Source organism: Pan paniscus, chromosome 19, assembly GCF_029289425.2.
Source record: "Pan paniscus chromosome 19, NHGRI_mPanPan1-v2.0_pri, whole genome shotgun sequence".
NCBI classification, from domain to species: domain Eukaryota; kingdom Metazoa; phylum Chordata; class Mammalia; order Primates; family Hominidae; genus Pan; species Pan paniscus.
In genome coordinates, this window is record NC_073268.2 from 56,016,771 (window position 1) to 56,026,741 (window position 9,971).

Genomic DNA, 9,971 nt, shown 5'->3' on the forward strand with positions numbered 1-9,971 from the left:
CCTTGCAATTTTGACATTGCCTTCTCTACATTTGAGAATTTTTGTATCCCATAGAAATCAGAGAAGGAGGCTTATTCTTTCCATATAAAATCCCTAGAAGAAAATGAGCTTTTACCTCATAATAACTGAGGTAAGCAGGATTCAAAACTTTCAAACTCTGTCATCCCATCTGCACCAGGAGTTTCTCCTAATCTTTTCACAGGAGCAGTGAACTACTCTGTCCCTTATGGCCATATTATCGCCAGGAAAATCCTGATGCTCCAATTCCCCAGGCTGTGGGAGTCCCAGGACAATCCAGGTCTATCTGGAAATGTGAGCGGAGGATCAGCATAGCAGGATCACTATTCTTTTCCTATGGTGAGAAACACCTTCTGGGCAGATTCTGGACTCATGTTTTCTGAGGGAAAAGCTGCTATCTCCCTCCTGGTAGCTTTTCTGTGTGGCCAGTGCTCGCAGCGTTACAAGTCAGAGGGAAAGAAGTTAGAGTATAAATCAGGCTGAAGCTGGATCCAGCCCACAGACTTGTGGTCCTTGATGCCTTCCACACTCTCTGGGAACTCTGTGTCCACTGCAGATATGTGACCAGTGAAACCGGAGTAGCACAGAGAAAAGTGGTGAGAAAATGCCCTGCCTGGGGCTAGCTCTGTCCAATTTCCCAAGAGCTTGCTTCTGGAAATTCTGCAGGATATCTTGGAATTCTCATGGTTCTTAAACTCCTCTACGATGAATGGTGACAGTGAGATCACCACTTTCACATCCATAGGAGCCTTGCAGAGAAGAAAAACTCCTTCATGGGCCAAAGGAATCTAATCCTAGCAGGATTTCAGACACGGGGATTTGGGGTGTGAGAAAGTCTTGGAGAACTGGAGAGATACTCTCGAAACCTCTCAGATTTCCTTCCTGGGCCACCACCTACTACACCTCTGGATGAGATTGACTTGTTCAATAAGGTCAGCATGGATGGCATGTTCTGTTGAAGCTACAAGACTGGAAACAGCAAAGAGGCTCAGTCATTCCCAAGACAGCCTCAGTAGCCTCTCCCTGCTAATATAGCATAACAAGATGACAAGGACACTTAATATTGGGAGGCAGAGACCACTTGACTGGCAGAATCTCAGCAGATGTAACTGGTGACATGATTTTCCCTACATCATAGGAATTCAGTAATGACCCAGATCCAACCTGACTCAGCGTTATAAAGATTTTATAAGACTCCAAATACATTTCCCATGCCTTCTCACAATTTCACTCCACCAATACCATAACAAACTACAGTCACATAATGCTGCACATTCTTTCCCTTCCCATCTCGATTAACCCTTGTTGGCAGGAGTGCTAATTCCAAGGCGATAAATAGGCTTTTTCAGCTCACAGAGGCTACTAGGACTCTATGAGCTGGTACAAAAGCAACAGAGGATCCCCAGGGTGCATGTGTCTGATCCCTTAAGACTCTCCATCAACACCCTTGGAATGCACTCAGTGGAAGAGACTGGCTCAGTACCTTCCCTGCTCCCTGGAACTGGATTCGAACCAGGCCCTGGACTCAGCCAGGTGTTCTCTTTAGGGACAAAGGTCAATCTTCTGGCACTCCCTTCTTGACCAGCACCACAATGGCCACTCTGCAGCTTCCACACAGCATATGGCAAAGCGCAAAATGACCTGGGCACAAACTGGGCCTCATTCATGTCTTGACAAGGCAGAGGCGTGAGAATATCAGGTGGGTGGGAGGGTGGGGAGTGTTACCAAGCACAGCTTCAGACAAAACTTCTCCTTTCTTCTGGCATGGCCTGAGTCCGGGCCTGGGGACTTCCTCCACTGGAGCTCTTCAAACCCAAGCTTTGCTCCACCAGTCTATCCCTTCCTGGGGTGTATATAAAACCCGTGGGATTTCAGTGCCGCTTCTAAATATTTTATTTATTGACTAAAAACAGGAGATTCCTGTTTGTAAACAGCCAGATGAGACATAATTATTTTAATAGTCAAAATGAGAGGAAAAAAACTTTAATGATTAAAACCAAGGCCTTGATTGAATAAACTATTAGAATCCATAAAATGGCCATCAAGCCATTATCAATTATGCTATGGAAGAATATTTAATTATCCATGTATAATGGTAAGTGAAAAAACATTAACAAAAGTATGAAAAATGTTATTCTATTAAAAGTGCATTTGGGAACCTACCTGTTTTCAGTTTGGGGGTCATTATTAATTAAGCTTCCATGAGTATTTGTGTACACGATGTCCTAGCCAGAGCAATTAAGCAAGAGAAAGAAATAAAAGACATCCAAAGAGGAAAAGAAAAAGTTATATTCTCTCTGTGAAGGACATGAAAACCCTATAAACTCCACCAAAAAACTATTAGAACTCATAAACAAAATAAATTCAGTAAAGTTGCAAGATACAAAATCACCATTCGAAAATCAGTAGTGTTTTTATACACTAACAACTATCTGAAAAAGAAATCAAGAAAACAATCCTATTGACAATAGCTACAAAAAAGGAGTATATTTAACCAAGGATCTGTACACTGAAAACTATCAAACATTGATGGAAGAAATTGAAGAAGACACAAATAAATGCAAAGATATACTGTGTTCATGGATTATACGAATTAATATTGTTAAAATGTCCGTACTACCAACACAATCTACAGATTCAGCACAATTCCTATCAAAATTTCTATGTCATTTTTCACAGAAATGGAAAAAAAAACTCCTGAAATTCATATGGAACTACAAAACACCCTGAATAGCCAAAGCCATCTTGAGCAAAAAGAACAAATCTAGAGGCATCACATTGCCTGGTTTAAAAATCTACAGAGCTATAGTAATAAAAACAGCATGGTACTGGCATAAAAACATACAGACTCATGGAACAGAATAGACTGCCCAGAAATAAGTCCACATATTTACAGTGAAGTGATTTTCAACAAAGGTGCCAAGAACACACAATGAGGAAAAAGCAGTATCTTCTGTGAATTGTGCTGGAGAAACTGGATATCCACATGTAGAAGAATAAAATTGGACCTTTATCTTACAACATACACAAAAATCAACTCAAAATGGACTGAAGACTTAAACATAAGACCCAAAACCATAAAATTCCTAGAAAAAAACACTGGGGAAAAGCTTCATGACATTGTTCCAGACATTGATTTTTTGTGTATGACTCTGGAAGCACAAGCAAGAACAAAAATAAACCAGTGAATTATATTATGCTAAAAAGTTTCTGCATAGCCAAGAAAATAATCAACAGAGTGAAGAGACAACCTATATATAAAGACCGTGAACAACTCAATAGTTAGAAAATAAACAACTTGATCAAAAAACGAGGAAAGGAATTGATTACACATTTCTCAAAAGTCTACAAATGACTAACATATGAAAAAATGTTCAACATCACTAATCATCAGAGAAATGTAAATTTAAATCACAATGAGATGTTATCTTACACCTGTTGGAATAGGTATTATCAAAAAGACAAAAGATAAGTGTTGGCTGGGATGTGGAGAAAGGGGAACCCTTGTATGCCATTGGTGGGAGTGTAAATTAGTACAACCATTATGGAAAACAGTATAGAGTTTCCTCAAAAAATTAAAAGTAGAACTACCATATGATCCAACAACCTCACTTCTGGGTATATACCCAAAGGAAATGACGTCTCCACTTCCTAAAGATATCTGCTCTTCCATGTTCATTGTAGCATTTTCCACATTAGCCAAGATATGGAAACAATCAAAGCTTTATCCATCAATGGATGAATGGATAAAGCAAATGTGGTATATATACATGATAGAGTAATATTCAGCCTTTAAAAAGAGTGAAATGCTGTTGTCTGAAACAACGTGGATGAACCTGGAGGGCACTATGTTAAGTGAAATAAGCCAGGCACAGAAAGACAAATATCACATGGTACCACATGATCTCACTTATATGTGGGATCTGAAAAAGTTGAACTTATATTACCAGAGACTGGGTGTGGGAGAGTTGGGGAGATATTGGTCAAAGGGTACAAATTTCAATTAGGAGGAATACGTTTAGGTGTATTGTACATCATAGTGACTATAGTTAATATGTTGTATGTTTGAAAATTGCTAAGAGATTTTAAGTGTTATCACCACACACAAAAAATATAAGTATGTAGGCCAGGCGTGGTGGCTTACACCTGTAATCCCAGCACTTTGGGAGGCCAAGGTGGGCAGATCACCTAAAGTCGGGAGTTCAAGAGCAGCCTGACCAATATAAGGAAACCCCGTCTCTACTAAAAATACAAAAATTAGCCGGGAGTGGTGGCATGCACCTGTAATCCCAGCTACTTGGGAGGCTGAGACAGGAGAATCGCTTGAACCCAGGAGGCAGAGGTTGCAGTGAGCCGAGATCGTGCCATTGCACTCCAGCCTGGGCAACAAGAGCGAAACTCCGTCTCAAAAAAAAAAAAAAAAAAGGTGAGATCATGCATATGTTAATTAGCTTGATTTAGTCATTCCACAGTGTATACTTATATCAAAATATCATGTTGTATACCATAAACATATATAACTTTTACCTGTCGATTATAAATTAATGTCAGTTTAAAACTAATTTAATTACATTAATTAATGAAATAATAAGTTATAAATTAATTATTCAATGGACACGAATAAACATTTTTCAAAGGGGATACACAAATAAATGGCCAATAAGCACATGAAAAGATCCTCAACATTCTTAGTCATTAGGGAAATTCAAATCAAAACCACAATGAGAAACCACTTTACACTCATTAGAGTGGCTATTATTTTTAAAAGAAAACAGAAAATTTTGTTCTTTTTATGGCTGAGTTGTATTCCATGGTGTATATATACCACGTGTTCTTTATCTACTCACTGGCTGATGGGCACTTAGGTTGGTTCCCTATCTTTGCAGTTGTGAATTGTGCTGCAATAAACATACACGTGTAGCTGTCTTTTTGATATAATGACTTCTTTTCCTTTGGGCAGATACCCAGTAGTGGGATTGTGGGATCAAATGGTAGATCTACTTTTAGTTCTTTAAAAAATCTCCATACTGTTTTCCATAGAGGTTGTACTAATTTACATTCCCACTGGCAACGTATAAGTGTTCTCTTTTCACTACATTTAGGCCAAATCTGTTGTTTTTGACTTTTTATTTATGGCCATTCTTGCAGAAGTAAGGTGCTAACTGACATAGTTGCTTTTTTAAATAATATGGTGATTCCTTAAAAAAAATTCAACCTAGAAATATGACATGAAATAGCAATTCCACTTCTGGGTATATAATCAATAGAACTGAAAGCAGGGATTTGAACAGATATTTGTACACCAGTGTTTATAGCAGCATTATCATAACAGCCAAAAGGTGGAAGCAATCCAAGTGTCCATCAATGGATAAATGAATAAACAAAATGTGTTATATAAATACAATGAAATATTATTCGGCTTTAAAAAGGAAGGAAATTCTGACATGTGCTACAACATGAATTAACCTTGAAGACATCATGCTAAGTAAAATAAGCCAGTCACAAAAGGGCAAATATTGTATGATTCCACTTATAAGAGGTTTCTAGGCTACTGAAGTTCATAGGCAGGAAGTATAATGGTTGTTTCCAGAGACTGTAAGTAGCGAGGAATGAGATGTTATTTTTAATGGTAGAGTTTTGGTTGGGGAAGATTAAAAAATTCTGGAGATGGATGATGTTGATGGTTGCACAACCATGTAAATATACTTAATGCCATGAAACTTTACACTTAAAAATTATTAAGGGCGGGGCATGGTGGCTCCATAGTTTACATGATGGTTCATTCTTAGTGTTGTACATTCTATGGGTTTGAACAAATGTGTAACATGTATTCACCAATATAGTATCTCACAGAGTAGTTCCACAGCCCTAAAAACCCCTGTGCTCTCCTTGTTCATCTCTCCCTCCCCCAACCCCTAGCTACCACTGATCTTTTTACTGTTTCCATAATTTTGCCTTTTCCAGAATGTCACGTAGTTGGAGTCATACCGTATGTAGCTTTTTTCGATTGGCTCCTATAACTTACTAATAGGCATTTAGGGTCTCTCCATGTGTTTCCATGTCTTTGTAATAACTCATTTCTTCTTAGTACTGAATACCATGCCATCATTTCTTTCAGCATCTCCTCCTGAATTGAGTCCCTCAATTCACAAAAACAAAAGAAGGAAAATCTTTCAAAAACTCTCTCTAACCCCATACATGATCTGTGTGTGCTCAGCACAGCACACCTTGCTTCTGTCTCCCACCCCACAGAGGCAGAAGCTGGAGCTCACAGAGAAGTGCCTTGTCGCTGGGCACACACTTCTGTCAAGTCCAGCACCGGATCATTGCACTTCACCGCCCTTCCCCTAGTTGCCTCTAAATGGGGCACACTGCTGAGTCTCAGTGCTCCCTTGGCCTTCCCTCTCAGTCCCCTCCCCCAAGTCCAGGAACACCCTCACCTTGACCTTGACCACCAGAGACGCAGTGTGGAAGCACTTGGATCCCAAGCAGGGAGCCACGGAGGCTGGGCTCACGGCTAAGCTTGCTCTGGTCCAGGCAGGTGCTGCCTCCAGAGCACCTGGATGATGGTTTCAACAAGGTCGGCGTGATTCTTCTGTGGAGACAGAGAGAGGCAGTCAGCCAGAGAGATGGGAGATTCTCAATCGGCCGCCATACCCCAGAGGCTCAAAGAGGAGATGGGACAGTTACCAAGTCCCCAGAGCAACTCAGGTCCTCAGCTCGCTACCACACTCCTCCATTCTCCACGATGCTCAGCAAGGATCAGGCGCTGCTGAGTGCTCTTTTGGAAAGGTCTGAAATGCTCTGATTGCCCTGGGACTCGCCAAAGATGGGTCCAGGCCCTCAGAAACTGGAGGTCAGGAGAAGGCACCTATAATTGGAGAACCGAGAATCCTCCCTTGACTGGCCTCATAACAAGGGCAGCAGAAGACCAACTTCCGATGAGAAGAACCCGGAACCCGGGGCTGGGAGCAGAACCTAGGGTGGGAGGACTTGAGGACGCCCATGGGATCACACTGCCCACCCTTCCCCAGCTGGGCCCTCAGGAAGTGCCTTACAAAGAGGTGATTCAGCATCTCATGGTGGTAGTCATTGCATAGTTGTGCCAAGCTGTTGGTGGCAAAGATGTAAAGCCGTGGGCGTGGAGCAGGCCTGGCAAGATCAGGAAGCCAAAGCACAACCGCAGGGGGCTGGCAGAAGAGGTTTCCCCAAAGCCCAGGGTGATAACATTCCTGCCAAATCCAATGAACAGCAGCCTGCGGTCCTCGTATGATCCCTGTGAGCCAGAAGAAACCGAAACCCCCAGACGCCTGGGGGTGAACATGACGCTGGGTGGAGTGCAGAGCAAGGCTGCCCCCCTGCAACACACCTGGTGGGCCCTGTCCTGCTTCCTGCACTCTTTGTGAGTCCACACAAGCAGAAAGGCCAACTGAGAGGAGAGGGGCAGCCCAGGGCACAAATTCTACTGTAGAGGGGAAAGCCTGCAGCACGGATGGTGGACACTCCCTTTGGGAGGGGACAGCACTCCTTGGATGTAGGAAGAGTCTCTCCCACAGTCAGGCACTTTGGGAAAGGGCGGGGGCAGGCCTGCAAGGGTTTTACACAGAATTAGTTCACCAGAATCCTCCAACCCCGCCTGGGAGGTCAGAGGTCAAGGCTCTCCCCAACACAGTCAGGATCAAGTGGATCCCAAGTCGAGTCCCTGATAACAGTAGTGACTTCCTCCACTCTGCCACCACCCTCACCCCAGGTGGATGAGTTACTGCACAGAATGACAACACAGATAACCCCATAAAAGGGGCTCCTCCTCAAAATGTTCCTTTCTTGAAAAGTACTGATCTGCACGTTTTTATGAATCATTAAATGCACTTGCTTTGCACCAAGAGGCTTTAAGACTTCCCTGGATGTTAAGAAAAGAACCTACTGAGATGGTGATCTGATTTATGAGCTCATCTTGCAATGACCTGCTGGCAAAGGGGGAAAACCCTGTGTTGCCCTAAAATCAGTTTCCAGGCAACAAGAACCTGCCCTCTTGATGAAGCGGGGTCAGTCAGCCCAGCCCCAGGGCTGTCTCCAACTCAGAGTCCCACCCCTTTTATCTTTTATCCTCTGTCCCTTTGGACTCTGTTCAAATGTGTGCCTGGGTTTCCCTAGCCACACACGCTGGCCCATGATGTCAGAGCATTCTGGGTGCTTAGTAGTTCGGCTGTCTTAGTCTGTTTTCTGTTGCTTGTAACAGAATACCTGAAGCTGGGTAATTTATAAACAAAAGGCTTTTGTTTCTTACAATTATGGAGTCTGAAAAGTCCAAGGCCAAGGGGCTGCTGATGGGGACTTCTTGCTGGTGGGGACTCTGCAGCATCCTGATACAGCACAGGGCATCATGTGGCAAGGGGGCTGATGGTGCCAGCTCAGGTCTCTCTTCCTCCTCATAAAGTCACTAATGCCACTCCCATGATAACCCATTAATCCATTAACCCACTAATCCCTTAATTCATGAGCAGAGCCCTCATGACCCAAATCACCTCTTAAAGGCCCACCTCTCAACACTGCCACATTAGGGATTGAATTTCAACATGAGTGTTAAGTCTCTTGAAGGTGCTGAAACCTCATGGGGGAAACCCCTGATGGGTTTGATACTGGTTTAATGCCTGCCAAGATGCCTGGCCTAAATACCCATGGCTGCAGAGGGGAGGAGCCCAGGTCCCTCTTTAGAAAACTGGGGAGGGCCAAGCGTGGTGGCTCACACCTGTAATCCCAGCATTTTGGGAGGCTGAGGCGGGTGGATCGTGAGGTCAGGAGTTCAAGACCAGCCTGGCCAACTTGGTGAAACCCCGTCTCTACTAAAAATACAAAAAAATTAGCCGGATGGGCACCTGTAATCCCAGCTACTCGGGAGGCTGAGGCAGAAAATTGCTTGAACCCCAGAGGCGGAGGTTGCAGTGAGCCAAGATCATGGCACTGCACTCCAGCCTGGGTGACAGAGCGAGACTCTGTCTCAAAAAAAAAAAAAAAAAGAAAGAAAGAAAGCTAGGGAGAAGCCTGGATGTGCGGCTGGGTCACCCTCCCAGTCTGTCTGTGTTGCTAAAAAGGAATGCCTGAAGAAGGTAATTTATAAAGAAAAGAGGCTTATTTGGCCCATGGCTCTGCAGGCTTTCCAAGGACCACGGAGCCAGCATCTGCTTCCGGTGAGGGCCTCAGGCTGCTTCCACTCATGGCGGAAGGAGACGGGGAGCCGGCACCACATGGCTAGGGAGGAGGTGCCACGCTTTTTCCAACAGTAAGTTCTCGTGAGAACTAAGACTGTGAGAACTCACTCATCACCAGAGGGAGAGCATCAAGCCGTTCATGAAGAATCAGCACAGAGCTGAGCTCTGTCCCTATCACCTTCTGTCACATGCCCTAACCTCGGGCATCTGTAGGGCCCTGCATGCTCTCCTCCCTGGAGGCTATGGAGAAGGTTGGCTCCTGTGTTTTAAGGAGCTGACCGTGGCTGGGAATGTGGGGACATTGCCACTTATGGGGCTGAGGAATGACATCTTTGCTGTAGAGATGGAGGGTATAGAATGGAAAGGAAGGGCCTCTTGGTAGGGCAGTCTCCACACGAGGGCAGGTGTTGGGTCTGACTCTGGCCGTTCACACCCTAGGTCTGGGAAGGACTTGAGAGTGGGGACCCAGAGTAGGTGAGGGGCTCCATCCAAGGTAGATCAGTTTGGCCAGACTTTCTGTGTTGGAGCTACGGGGTCTCAGGAGCAAGGTTTCAGGAACACCTACTGCTGCCTGCCTGGCCAGATGAACCTGATTGGCTCTGTTCTCCAGCTGCGTGGCTTCAGGGAGCTGTAGCATGCATACATGTGTGCACAGGGCCCTGGAGGGCCCTAGCCACAGATAGCATTTTACTCTATAAATCAACCTGATTCTGCAATCCCAATTTGTTAAACACATTTTCATTT